The sequence below is a fragment of the Octopus sinensis genome, linkage group LG17 (genome assembly GCF_006345805.1).
Source record: "Octopus sinensis linkage group LG17, ASM634580v1, whole genome shotgun sequence".
NCBI classification, from domain to species: Eukaryota; Metazoa; Mollusca; class Cephalopoda; order Octopoda; family Octopodidae; genus Octopus; species Octopus sinensis.
Window position 1 is genome coordinate 13,310,535 of NC_043013.1, and position 15,369 is coordinate 13,325,903.

Here is a 15,369-nt window from a genome sequence, read left to right on the forward strand (position 1 = left end):
ATGTGTGTGTGTGTAGATATATACAGAGTGACAAAGAGAGAGAGAGAGAGAGAAGAGAGAGAGAAAGAGAAAAAGAAAGAGAGAGAGAAGGAGAAGTAATGTTTATGTAATGTTTATCACTATCTGAAACCGGGGTGTTTAAAAGGTGTGACATGCAGTGTCTGATTTTGCAACAAGCATACTAGCAAGTTAAGAAAACGCATATAAGAAATGAAAGCAGATTTTACACAGAGCAGTAAATTTTCTATATATTGTGAGAAGGGGAGAACTACTGCTATGTCTCGCAGATGAGTATCCACCACCAAGGATGACCATAAGAAGATCCAAACCCTACGGCCTAGTAATCTCGGGGCTAAAATAGTAGGGAGCTATCTCCACTCTTGTAATATATATCAAGTGCAGAGTGCATTGAATAACAAGCTGGAGCTAAACTAGCAGTATCGTCGGTTCCAAGAGAACACCCGTATTTAGGTGGCGGTAAACTCCCAGTATAAATACCGCTTTATCTCTGATAAAGATTGTCTTAACTAGCTAGTTTATTTGATATATATATAAGGATTTCCAGATGAAACGACTGGTCATACTGACACCAGTTTCTGTAAGAATCAGTCAATTACTCCTTGAGATATTTTGCAAAGAAAGAGTACAGGCTGCAATAGTTTTGTGCCAGCCTCAGTATCTCTTCCAAAATGAGAAATGTTGAGAGGACTAAGTTCATCCAGGCCTTCAGTAATGGTACCAATATTCATTCTCTGGCTTCCATCTTCAAAATCCATTTAAAAACCAACAAAAGAATTGGGAATAAGTTTGAAAATGTGGGTATAGAGAAGGAGGGGAGCTGGATCAGGATGTCATAACTACAAAAGAGATCATCATTTTAATCTGGACCTGAAGAGATCGGTCAGAAGAGATCCATCTCAATCCATAAGACATTTGGCCCATAAGAGTGGATTTTCGGCTACGAAATTTCCAAGAATGGTGATAAAAGACTTGAAAAGGAAGTAGTACCGAGACCTGTGAGGTACCTTGTTACTCCGGGACAAAAGGTTAGAAGGTTGGAGAGAGTGAAGATCATGTTGAACAACGGGAAACACAACCCTAGATTGAGCTTTGCTCAAATGAGATTTTCACCCAAGATAAGCATACAAACATGCAACAACCACGTTTTGGCTTCAGCTCCTCAGGAGAGAGAGCCAAAAGTGTCATTTTTTGGTGCAAAACGCTACTAAGATGATGCTTTTCGCCCATGTGGCCTCTGATGGCATGAAAATGCAACTGATTATGTTTGAGAAGACTGACAGGAGTTTGTTATGTTCAGATTTTGAAAGATGTAAAAACCTGGATTCTTTCTTAATATCCTGAGACAAATCACGAGGGATACCCCAACAATTTCGCTAAGGATTTCAAGTTTACATGTCCTTGTCTATCAAGTACAGTGGCTGGAAAGTTCCTCAGGGATGAGCTTGAGAACAGGTTTGAGGATTTGAACCATCTAGATGTCAGCATCTGGGATGAACTGATAAGAAAAAGTTTGAGTGAAGATTCACAGTAACTTGCACACCTGCAAAACATCCATGGGAGGAGAGCATTGATAAGGAATTCATTAAGATAGCTTAGTAAATCTTGATGCCGAACAGGTAGGATTTCAGCTAGGCATATCTTTGGCACCTCAAAATAAATTTTGAAGTTTCTATTCGATCTTTACTCGAATCATCTATGAGCTTTGAATACTGAGCTATGGTTAATTATTTATGAACATGTCATTTCTATGAATCAAATGTTTGAAACCAAAGTTTGGACAATTTTGTTGATACACCCAGGATATACATCTGGTCCATGTTGATTTGCTGAATTCTACAAGCTCTTTTCATTCTCTCTCTGTTTATTTTCTCTTATTCTCTTCTGTTGAAGAGCGTAGGCTTGAAACGTAAAAGACTTTTTATTTTTCCCATTCTTCAAATTAATACACTTGCTTGTTTTTCATACACCTGTCATCGTCTTTATTTTTCTATAAATTTCAGCTATATATATATATATATATATATATAGTCCCACAGCGTGGCACCTTGGGCAAGTGTCTTCTACTATAGCCTCAGGCCGACCAAAGCCTTGTGAGTGGATTTGGTAGACAGAAACTGAAAGAAGCCCATCGTATATATATGTGAGTGTGTGTGTTTGTATGTCTGTGTTTGTCCCCCACAACATCGCTTGACATCCGATGCTTGTGTGTTTATGTCTCCATAACTTAGCGGTTCGGTAAAAAGCGACCGATAGAATAAGTACTAGGCTTACAAAAAATAAGTCCTGCGGTTGATTTGCTCGACTAAAGGTGGTGCTCCAGCATGACCACAGTCAAATGACTGAAACAAGTAAAAGAATAAAAGAAATAAAAGAATATATATGTATGTCTGTCTGTTGGAAATAACAGTCAAAACTCTTATTTAAATTGCCAAAAATTAACACTGATGATAACTTAATTCTAATTATAATCATTCAGCTATTTAATGCTTTTTCAGGGCTTGCAGTCGCCTATATTATTGATTCTGTTATTATCCTTTTTATAATAGTCATTCCAGATGATAACAAAATAATGTCTAAGCAAATTAATTTTCGAGAATTACATTTTTCTTCTCACGAATTGTTTGCTCTTGTATATATATATATATCATCATCATCGTTTACCGTCCGTTTTCCATGCTGGCATGGGTTGGACGCTTCGACCGGGGTCTGGGAAGCCAGGAGGCTGCACCAGGCTCCAGTATGATCTGGCAGTGTTTCTACAGCTGGATGCCCTTCCTAACACCAACCACTCTGTGAGTGTAGTGGGTGCTTTTTATGTGCCAGGGGAGGTTGGCAACGGCCACGATCGGTTGGTGCTTTTTACGTGCCATATATATATAAGCATATGTATGTATGTATGTATGTATGTATGTATGTATGTATGTATGTATGTATAGGACAATCAGTAAGTTGTCATAATAGGACTCAGAGTTTCAAATGCCAGAGCTAAGAGCTACGATCCATTCTCATCAGCTATGATGACAACCGACGCAATAAAAAAACGTTTGAATATATGGAAAGTTATTCTAATAGCTTAGCTCCGGCATTCTGAGTCCTATTATGACAATTTACTGATTGTCCTAAACTATACATATATAAATTCCTCTATTTACCTAATATTGGGGTCTCATTTATTTGTTGTCATTTTATTATTGTCATTTTTTCCTTCTTTCTTCAAATTTTCTTCCGTTTCTCGCCAAGTGTTTTCCGCACACCTAGGGCAGAGAAGCTCATTGTATGCATTCCCAGATTACACATGCAAATTCACAGGTAGAATATGTATTTAAAAATTAATAAATAAATAAATTCATGAATTGATGTTTTCACAGCGATAATGCTCTTCTCAGTACATGAGCCGTTCCAGTTAATACGAGTTTTTGCAATTCCTGTAGGGATGGTAAACCTGGTATCATTTTCAAATAGGTTTCTGTACCTTTTTTTATCATTCCTAGAGGTCCTACAATCACTGGTACAGTAGCCGCCTTGAGATGCCACATTTTTTTCAATTTCTATTAGCAAGTCTTTATATTTACTGATCTTGTCAAATTCTTTCGCCGCTATATTCTGATCGCAAGGAATACTCATGTCAATTAATAAACACATCCTTTTTGTCTGATCTTTTATAATAATATCCGGTTTATTAGCTTTTATAGTTTTGTCAGTATGTACGGTGAAGTCCCATAGAATCGACACATTTTCTCCCTCAGTCACAGCTTCAGGATGGTGTTTATACCATTTGTCAGCGGTTTTGATTTTATAATGCCGACATATTGTCCAATGTAAATACTGGCCGACTCTGTCATGTCTTGCTTTATATTCTACAGGTGCTAAGACTCTACACCCTGAGATTAGGTGGTCTATAGTTTCAATCTCATCGTTACAGAATTGACATTTTGGGTCAGCTCCATTTTTTATCACATTGGCTTGATAGTTCCAGGTTAATAAGCTTTGGTCTTGAGCAGCTAATATGAAGCCTTTACTCTCTGCTTTTAGCCCTGAGCTTCGTAAGTGCATCTATATATATATATATATATTTATTTAATTATAATATATATAGATGTGTGTGTGTGTGCGTGTATTCCCTTTTCTTTTGCCTTTGCAACGGGTACATTCTCTCTCACTCTCTCTGACTCTATCCATCTATCATCGTCCCTCCTTCGCTATTTCAATTGATAGGCAAATAATGCCAAACTAGTTGTAATGTATATGCGTACTCATTAAGGATTTCTTGGACTAAAGGAAATTGAAACTGTAATTGTGATATTTTTTAAACTAAGCACAGGGACCAGCAGCCTCCTGGCCTTTGGTCTTTAAAATGTTTTTCTTTTCAGAATATTTCTCCAACCTTCTTCCCATTTCTAGAAGCTCTGAGATATCACAATCAATGTTGGCACTATGAAAGGTTGGTATGGAGTGATAGTCGAGATGCTTGAGTGGAGACATGTAAATGTATGTTGTACCCAAGAGGTACGATGAAGGGGATCCTCTGCTAGACTGCTTATGAGCAAAGGGCATAGATGCACATTTTTCAGAGTAGGCAACAATGAAATCATAAGTGGCGTAGGTATTCTACCAGTGGAGAAATGGATGGATAAGGTGATCGAGGTAGTCAGGGTATGTGATAGGATTATTAAGCTAAGAATAGCCTTGTTTGAGATAATTGTCAGTTATTTCCACACGCGGGACTCGCAGATACTCAGAAGGACCACTTCTACGAATCCCTTCTAACGACTACCTCGACGATGAAAGACGGCGACATTCTCTTCATGAGAGTAGAATTCAATGGACATGTTGGAGAACACTCTGATTGATATGTATGATTGATATTGTTTGCCCTTGTATATATATATATATATATATATATATATATATATATATATATATACGCGAGAAAGAAGCAACAAGAATGGATAGGTTTTTAGTACGATCGTTTCATACAAGGACAGGTTTTATTAAAAGTTGCAAAGATTACAGCATATAAACGAGTCCCGTACTCATCAGCTAAAATACATGTAAGTTCTCTAGACATCCTAGTGTTTGAGGCTATACTCATGAAGTAATGTAGATAATTAAACAGATTTCTAAAGTTCATTAAAGTTCTTTAAAGATGATGCATAGTCTTATCACAGAATTTTAAAAAAGTTTTGGTAGCATCACAGAGAAGGTGACCTAATCCATATGAATTTCCATAGATATGATGAGGGATTATATACTCACAGAAGACAAATTTATCCATTGTTATTAGCATTACAGAGAGGGTGAATTAATCCTTTGTATATATGCACAGATTCCAATGGTGTAGATGTAAATTTCCAGAGAAATGGAGATGAATTTCATATTCACAGGCGATAAATTTTACAATGGTTGAACACAATGAGGTAGGTACCAATCCTTGTTATATGATTAGGTGTTTGCCATATTAATCACATTACTGCTATTCACAAGAGGCTGCAGCTATTTAACTCTTAAAGGTTGAAGGGCTTACTAGATCGGCCAAGAATAGAGAAGGGAATAGAAGAAAAGAGAGAAAATAATGGAGGAGGGAGCAAAAAAGGGGGGGGAAAGGGGGACTAAAAGAGAAGAGAAAAGGGAACAGAGAATAAGAAGAAGAAAAAGAAAGAGAAAAGAGAAAGGAATAGGGAAAGAAGGGAAAAAAAGAAAAAGAAAAAAGAAAAAAGAGGGTTCTAGTTATACAGAAGAGCTAGTAGACTGTAAGTCTGGTTTTAATCAACAGGCATCTGGGAACTGGAGGGGAATATTATTATTCTTTGACCAGTAAACCGTTAATTTATTGCTGTTGAAATCAGCCATGAGTTTAAAGAGAATCTAAAGAGATAACACAGTCAGGGGTTAAGGGGTCAGATGCTAAAATCACCAGAAAATACATTAGGAAAATCTAAGTATAATCTTATCAAAAAGTCATTAAAAATTTACTTATTTAATTTATTCATTTTATTGTCTTAAGGAGTTGTCGTTATTATTCATACATTGACCGACTACAGGTCAAATCTTATAAGATCATTTACAAGGTGTTAGGGGATTGTCTATCCTAATGAAGATAATCATATTATCACCGAGGGAATAGCCTTATTTATTTAATTATGAAATAGAATTATGGGGCTACAGTAACTAATTATAATTTATTAGAGTTATGCTATTTAAATTAGATTAAGTTAGGAATTAAAATTAAATATTACAATTAAGATTTAAAATTAAGAATTTAAAAATTGTGAGTTTGAAATTAAATAAAGCCTCAATTAAGTAGCGAATAAGCACTATTCATTTCTCTGTTCTCAAAAAACTGATGTAGATATAAGGAAAAAGATAAAGATAACTGTAATGTGAGAACTCTTAGTTATCTACTTAAAGCAGTGCTATACTAGTAGAAATCAAGTTATATCTATCTATCTAGCTATGAATATTCCAATCATTTAAAATATTTTAAAGTCTTCAATTTAGCGTGGACACAAACTTGACCTAGTTCGATATGGTTATTCAATAAGTTTCTATGTTTACTATGCTTTAGAATTTCGTACGTCTCCATGGAGCATAGTTGACAACCAACCCTACTATTTTTATACGGAATTGCTCTCCTAACTATTTCCCAATTAAGGGTATAATTTTTGTTATTATTTTTGAGTTCCCAGATTTTGTTTGAAAGTGTGGTGGTACCAGCTTTATGACGTAATTTAAAAGTCGAGATGTGATTTCTAACTCTGGCTAAAAAATTAATTGTACAGCCAATGTAAAAATATTTGTTATTCTCCGTGGATATGGTACATTTATAGATTACATTATTTTCCCTACATAGACCAGGTGCCGGGCATTTTGATTTTATTCTACACTTACACACAGGAGGAACAACTTCAGGCCTTGGATTATTCCTGGGTAGATGTTTAAGGTTCCTATTATTTTGATTATCATTTCTATAGTTGGTACTGATATCTAAAGTATTGTTATTATTTATTGATCCTTCCGTTTCATCATTTAGGCGTAAAGTCCTACCAAGATTTCTTATATTATTCGTAATGTTATTATTATTGTTAGTCTTTTTATCCAACTGTATATTATTGTTATAGATATCACTGATATTTTCATTCTCCTTATTTTCTCCATTAGCCTTATTTCTATTATTTCTATTATTAACAATATTACTTCTATTAATATCGGCATTGTTATTATTACTATTAATGTTAATGTTATTAGTCATTCTGTGGTTACTAATTTCACCTATGTTTTGATAGTTCCTATTGCTGTTTTTATTGTTGGTAGTATTATTGTTATTGCTATTGGTATTCATTCTGATATTATTATTTTTATTTCTATCTTTCCTGGCTAGTTTAATGTTGTTATTATTAATTTTAGCTATTAAAGTGGACATATTTGGGAGGGTTGAATAAGAAATCCTAACTGTTTTCCTAGAAATAATTCTATGATATCTATGAGAGATAGGGAAATTTTTTTCCAGAATTACTTTGAATTTGTTCTGTATATCCGATTGTATCGCACAGTTGAAAGGAATATTCAGCCATAATATATCTTTTTTATAAAATTTAGGGTTCGTAGAATTACTACTATTCATCTCACCGGAGTTATTGTATTTATTACCATTATTTTTATTTTTATTTGTGTGCATCTTAGGTTTATCTACTTCAATCTTATCCGAGTTACCTATGTTCTGGTCAATGCTTCTATTTGAATTGTTGGGCCTGTACTCTAGATTGGCGTTTACCGTTAATTTAATTCTACTTTTATTTCGGGTTTGGTCTTTTTTGCTGCTTACTTGATTACTGATAACTTCATTATTAGGAATACGTGAGTTCTCCCTATCAACGAATGTAATCTTTTGGTTGTATCCAGCCTTAGTTAACGCCGCATTATAATGCTCAGAATGGGAGTTAAATGATTAAAGTAAACATTAAGTTCTCCCCTAAAGACATCCCCTTACATAGTATAGATGAATATAATTGGCTTCTCATTCATAGGATTAACGATTTCATTAGAAGAATCAGGTGGAAAACGTACCATTTTGATGTCAAACAGAAGAAGAAACCTCAGGAAATGAATACCGAAAAGAATTTTAGAAGAATTTTTAAAAGTAGAAAAAGCCCACCTCAGAACCCATTCCTGGAGAACTTTGAGAAAGACCTGCTGAATCTTATAGATGATATTAGCTTCAATGAACACCCGTTAAGATATAACCCTCACCTTAGACACCTTAGGAACTTTATTCAGTCAACCCGGTGCAAACATGGAATCCTAGTACCAGCAGATAAAACGGGTAATATGTATAGAGTTGATTACGATATTTATAGCAAATTAATTAGGAAAGAACTAAACTCCAAATATAAAATTACAACTAAGAACAATTTGAAAAAAGTAAACATGGAAATGAAAGAGATCATGGAGAAACTAAATTTAACAGATAGAACGGAGCCACTTAAACCCTGTGAGCCCAGGATCAACCTTAAAGACCACAAAAAGGACTTCTTGGATAACCCTTCAGTAAGGCTGATCTGTCCAACTAAGTCGGACATTGGCCGACTTAGTAAATCTATCCTGGATACTGTTCTACCCCAAATAACCCCTCTTCTCCCCTTAAACCTATGGCTAAGTACCGACGAAGTTCTAAAATGGTTTAACTCTCTAACTAATACTAGTAGTCTGTCCTTTATTCAGTTCGATATTAATAGTTATTACTCTAGCATTTCCCCTATCTTACTCAACAAATCACTAATATTTGCCATGAATCGCTCCCTCATAACTAGAGAAGAAATCAATATTGTGCTACTAGCTAGGAAGACATTTATTGAATTTGAAGATAAATTATGGACTAGAGCAGATACACCAAATTTTTTTGATATACCAATGGGTTCCAGTGATTCGGCTGAGGTAACCAACCTAGTAGGCGCATATCTATTAAAATGCATAAGCAAGGATATCCCAGAAATACAGGGGGGTCTATATAGAGATGATGCTCTGTTTGTTATCCCTAGTAATAATAAATCTGTTATAGAAAGGATTAGAAAGAAAATTAATAAGTTCTTTAAGGATTTCAACCTCAGTATAACGTATGAACCGGGCACTAAAATAGCTAATTTCCTAGATATTACCCTAGACCTTAACTCCAAGCTACATTACCCATTTAGAAAGGAAGGCGAAGTCACGAATTACGTAAATAAATTATCAAATCATCCCCCAAATATAATAGAATCTTTAGTAAGAAATATTTCATTAAGAATTTCAAAATTATCATCCAATAAGGATATATTTAACTCCCATTCTGAGCATTATAATGCGGCGTTAACTAAGGCTGGATACAACCAAAAGATTACATTCGTTGATAGGGAGAACTCACGTATTCCTAATAATGAAGTTATCAGTAATCAAGTAAGCAGCAAAAAAGACCAAACCCGAAATAAAAGTAGAATTAAATTAACGGTAAACGCCAATCTAGAGTACAGGCCCAACAATTCAAATAGAAGCATTGACCAGAACATAGGTAACTCGGATAAGATTGAAGTAGATAAACCTAAGATGCACACAAATAAAAATAAAAATAATGGTAATAAATACAATAACTCCGGTGAGATGAATAGTAGTAATTCTACGAACCCTAAATTTTATAAAAAAGATATATTATGGCTGAATATTCCTTTCAACTGTGCGATACAATCGGATATACAGAACAAATTCAAAGTAATTCTGGAAAAAAATTTCCCTATCTCTCATAGATATCATAGAATTATTTCTAGGAAAACAGTTAGGATTTCTTATTCAACCCTCCCAAATATGTCCACTTTAATAGCTAAAATTAATAATAACAACATTAAACTAGCCAGGAAAGATAGAAATAAAAATAATAATATCAGAATGAATACCAATAGCAATAACAATAATACTACCAACAATAAAAACAGCAATAGGAACTATCAAAACATAGGTGAAATTAGTAACCACAGAATGACTAATAACATTAACATTAATAGTAATAATAACAATGCCGATATTAATAGAAGTAATATTGTTAATAATAGAAATAATAGAAATAAGGCTAATGGAGAAAATAAGGAGAATGAAAATATCAGTGATATCTATAACAATAATATACAGTTGGATAAAAAGACTAACAATAATAATAACATTACGAATAATATAAGAAATCTTGGTAGGACTTTACGCCTAAATGATGAAACGGAAGGATCAATAAATAATAACAATACTTTAGATATCAGTACCAACTATAGAAATGATAATCAAAATAATAGGAACCTTAAACATCTACCCAGGAATAATCCAAGGCCTGAAGTTGTTCCTCCTGTGTGTAAGTGTAGAATAAAATCAAAATGCCCGGCACCTGGTCTATGTAGGGAAAATAATGTAATCTATAAATGTACCATATCCACGGAGAATAACAAATATTTTTACATTGGCTGTACAATTAATTTTTTAGCCAGAGTTAGAAATCACATCTCGACTTTTAAATTACGTCATAAAGCTGGTACCACCACACTTTCAAACAAAATCTGGGAACTCAAAAATAATAACAAAAATTATACCCTTAATTGGGAAATAGTTAGGAGAGCAATTCCGTATAAAAATAGTAGGGTTGGTTGTCAACTATGCTCCATGGAGACGTACGAAATTCTAAAGCATAGTAAACATAGAAACTTATTGAATAACCATATCGAACTAGGTCAAGTTTGTGTCCACGCTAAATTGAAGACTTTAAAATATTTTAAATGATTGGAATATTCATAGCTAGATAGATAGATATAACTTGATTTCTACTAGTATAGCACTGCTTTAAGTAGATAACTAAGAGTTCTCACATTACAGTTATCTTTATCTTTTTCCTTATATCTACATCAGTTTTTTGAGAACAGAGAAATGAATAGTGCTTATTCGCTACTTAATTGAGGCTTTATTTAATTTCAAACTCACAATTTTTAAATTCTTAATTTTAAATCTTAATTGTAATATTTAATTTTAATTCCTAACTTAATCTAATTTAAATAGCATAACTCTAATAAATTATAATTAGTTACTGTAGCCCCATAATTCTATTTCATAATTAAATAAATAAGGCTATTCCCTCGGTGATAATATGATTATCTTCATTAGGATAGACAATCCCCTAACACCTTGTAAATGATCTTATAAGATTTGACCTGTAGTCGGTCAATGTATGAATAATAACGACAACTCCTTAAGACAATAAAATGAATAAATTAAATAAGTAAATTTTTAATGACTTTTTGATAAGATTATACTTAGATTTTCCTAATGTATTTTCTGGTGATTTTAGCATCTGACCCCTTAACCCCTGACTGTGTTATCTCTTTAGATTCTCTTTAAACTCATGGCTGATTTCAACAGCAATAAATTAACGGTTTACTGGTCAAAGAATAATAATATTCCCCTCCAGTTCCCAGATGCCTGTTGATTAAAACCAGACTTACAGTCTACTAGCTCTTCTGTATAACTAGAACCCTCTTTTTTCTTTTTTCTTTTTCTTTTTTTCCCTTCTTTCCCTATTCCTTTCTCTTTTCTCTTTCTTTTTCTTCTTCTTATTCTCTGTTCCCTTTTCTCTTCTCTTTTAGTCCCCCTTTCCCCCCCCTTTTTTGCTCCCTCCTCCATTATTTTCTCTCTTTTCTTCTATTCCCTTCTCTATTCTTGGCCGATCTAGTAAGCCCTTCAACCTTTAAGAGTTAAATAGCTGCAGCCTCTTGTGAATAGCAGTAATGTGATTAATATGGCAAACACCTAATCATATAACAAGGATTGGTACCTACCTCATTGTGTTCAACCATTGTAAAATTTATCGCCTGTGAATATGAAATTCATCTCCATTTCTCTGGAAATTTACATCTACACCATTGGAATCTGTGCATATATACAAAGGATTAATTCACCCTCTCTGTAATGCTAATAACAATGGATAAATTTGTCTTCTGTGAGTATATAATCCCTCATCATATCTATGGAAATTCATATGGATTAGGTCACCTTCTCTGTGATGCTACCAAAACTTTTTTAAAATTCTGTGATAAGACTATGCATCATCTTTAAAGAACTTTAATGAACTTTAGAAATCTGTTTAATTATCTACATTACTTCATGAGTATAGCCTCAAACACTAGGATGTCTAGAGAACTTACATGTATTTTAGCTGATGAGTACGGGACTCGTTTATATGCTGTAATCTTTGCAACTTTTAATAAAACCTGTCCTTGTATGAAACGATCGTACTAAAAACCTATCCATTCTTGTTGCTTCTTTCTCGCTTATAATCACCCCACATTACTGTATTGTTAAATCAGTATAGTTTTTTTTTTTGGTGCATCTAAGTTAGGTACCATATTCAAGTAAATTTTTTTAAATTAACTTGAATCTTTATTGCTCTTTGTATATATATATATATATATATCATCATCATCATCGTTTAACGTCCGTTTTCCATGCTGGCATGGGTTGGACGCTTCGACCGGGGTCTGGGAAGCCAGGAGGCTGCCCCAGGCTTCAGTCTGATCTGGCAGTGTTTCCACAGCTGGATGCCCTTCCTAACACCAACCACCGGAAATAAGGAGGAGACAAGGTTATTGGGGTTTTGTGATGCTCATGGCTTACTGGTCTGTAACACTAACTTCAGAAAACCAGCCAACCATTTATCAATCTGGGGGTTACACCAGTCAGATTGACTACATCCTCACCAGACACAGGGATAGATATATGCTCATAAATGCAAAATCTTATCCAGGTGAAGAATGTACAACTCAGTATAAGCTAATGGTTGGTGACTTCAGGCTTTGGGACAGAAAGATCCAGAGACACAAGCCAATATCGAAAAAAAGTTGTAGAAGCTTAAGGATTCTCAAAGAGGGCAAAAATTTAGATATGTCCTTAATGAGGCCTTTGATGAGAAAGAAGAAGCGGCAAAGACATGACACAGAGAACAACTGGAAGTTCCTACGGAAGAGCAACAGACCAAGTTTTTGGTTGGTTACAAAGCCTCATCCAGACCAATGATGATAGATATATGTGGTGTAGAATAGTGACGTTGCCATGGCCATAAAACAGAAGAGATGGGTCTAGAGAGAGTGGAAAAGAAAGGGTGGCAAAGAATCATGTCAGAAAGCTAAACATCAGGTATCTAGCAAGGGTAGAAGTAGAAAAGACTAGAGACTGTAAATGTTCTGGATTGCTAGACAATTTGCCAGAAGGAATCGAGACAATGTGGGAGAGACGTGTGTATGGATGAATAATGTGAACAAGAAGGATACATGGAAAAGTTACTGAAATTTTCTCATTTGCTGATTTTGCAGATCACTTGATATATTTTGGCGAAAAATTGTAAGTCTTTTAAAATTCCTATAGGGCCAGCTATCCTAGTCAACAGCAGTATGGTACAGAAAGCAATTAAAGGCATGTAAACTGGTCCATCCGTAATTACTGACTAGATACTCAAATTATCCAGTAAGGTAGGATATGGACTTGTCACCCGCATATTTAGTCAGGTCATTCAGGAGGGTGTAATGCTCAGTGACTGGCATAGCAGCTTTATTGTTAGCTGCTACAAGGGTAAGGGTTATGCTTTTGATAGAAGCAATTATAGAGTCATCACACTCCTAGACCAGGCGAGGAAAATTACGAAGAGAATTATAGCCCTATTAATTAGGAGCTTAATTAGCCTAGACGAAATGCTGTTCGGTTTCTTCCGGGGAAGAAGCACTACCGATGTTATTTTCTTAGTCAGGCAAACTGAAAGAGAAGTACTTAGCTAAGAATAAACTAATACATTTGGCATTCGTTGATTTAGACAGAGTCTTTGATAGAATACTCTGCTGTGTAATATGGTGGGTTCTGAGGAATTGAGTGATAGATGAGTGGCTTGGAAACGCTGCACAGGCTAAGTACAGCGATGCTATTAGTAAGGTGAGAGTTAACCACGAGTACAGTGAAGAATTGGTGTAAAGGTTGGTGTTCATCAAGGCTCATTCCTCAGTCTCCTCCTTTGCATCATTGTCCTCCATGCCATAACAAAGGAATTCAAAACCGACCACCCCTGGGAGTTGCTATATGTTGGTGATCTTGCCTTTATAGCAGATTCCATATCAGAGCTGGAAGAGAAATTACAAGTTTGGTAGCAAAACCTGAAAACTAAAGGATTTACGGTAATCTTAGCAAAGACTAAGATCTTAGTAAGCGAGAAAACAGTCAGGATGCTACACACTTCATGTAGGTGGCCCTGCTCGATTTGTAGGAAAAGTGTAGGCAAGAACTTCATATGTTGCACTCAGTGTAAGCAATGGACCACACATGAGGTGCAGTAGATTAATAGGAAGTTTATTGGAGGCAGACGTGTTTGTATATAGAAGATGTACATGATCCATAAAAATTACTGAAACTCAGGAAATTGATTCTTCCAAATGCTGTGGAGGCTCGTTAGAAGTAGTAATTTCTGATGCCTATCAGATCAAATTAGTTGTGAGGGGATGCACAAAGTGTGTGATGGTTAGAATATGAATAGGATGGAGGACATTCAGTGAGATTTTACCTCAGTTGGCTAGGAAAGGTTTCTCTCTCCGAGTAAAAGGTAGACTGTATGATGCGTGTACATGGAGAGTAAATACATGGTAGTGAGATGTGGGTCTTAAATGCAAAGGGCATGTGAAGGTTTGAGAGGAATGAGGCAAGTATGCCCCACTGGATGTAAAATATAAGTGTACATGTTCATCAGAGTCCTAGTGTTTTGAGAGAGAAGTTAGGCATAAGAAGAATTAGATGGAGTACACAAGACAAAGAGTGTGCTGGTTTGGTCATATGATGCAAATGGATACTGACAGCTCCATAAAGAAGTGCCGATCTCTTATAATTGATGGAACACGTGGAAGTGGGAGGACCAGGTACACATGGGACGAAGTACTGAAAAATGACGTCACGAGGTTTAAATTTTCAGACGAGATGACAAAGGACCTAGATGCCTGGCACCTTATTGTACTTAGGAAGACCCCACCCCTCATCAGAAGTGATGAAGTCACTTCCCCCGAAAGAGACGAGTGTTCTGCAAGAGTCCTGTGCTGATGCCAGGTAAACATGCTTGTGCAGTTCCACTTAAAACACCCATCACACTCTGTAAAGTGGTTGGTGTTAGGAAGGACATCCAGCTGTAGAAAACATGCCAAATCAGACTGGAATCTGATGCAGCTCTCCAGCTTGCCAGCACTGATAAAACCGTTCAACTCACGCCATCATGGACAATGGACATTAAATGATGATGGTGACAATGATGTATATATATATATATAT

The 15,369-nt window shown here is 35.2% G+C and overlaps 1 protein-coding gene across 1 annotated transcript in view; it reads right to left on the reverse strand.

The window, feature by feature from the left end:
* The window catches only part of LOC115221043, a 336,595-nt gene that overhangs the window by 14,329 nt on the left and 306,897 nt on the right, over positions 1 to 15,369 (reverse strand). The window lies entirely within an intron of this gene.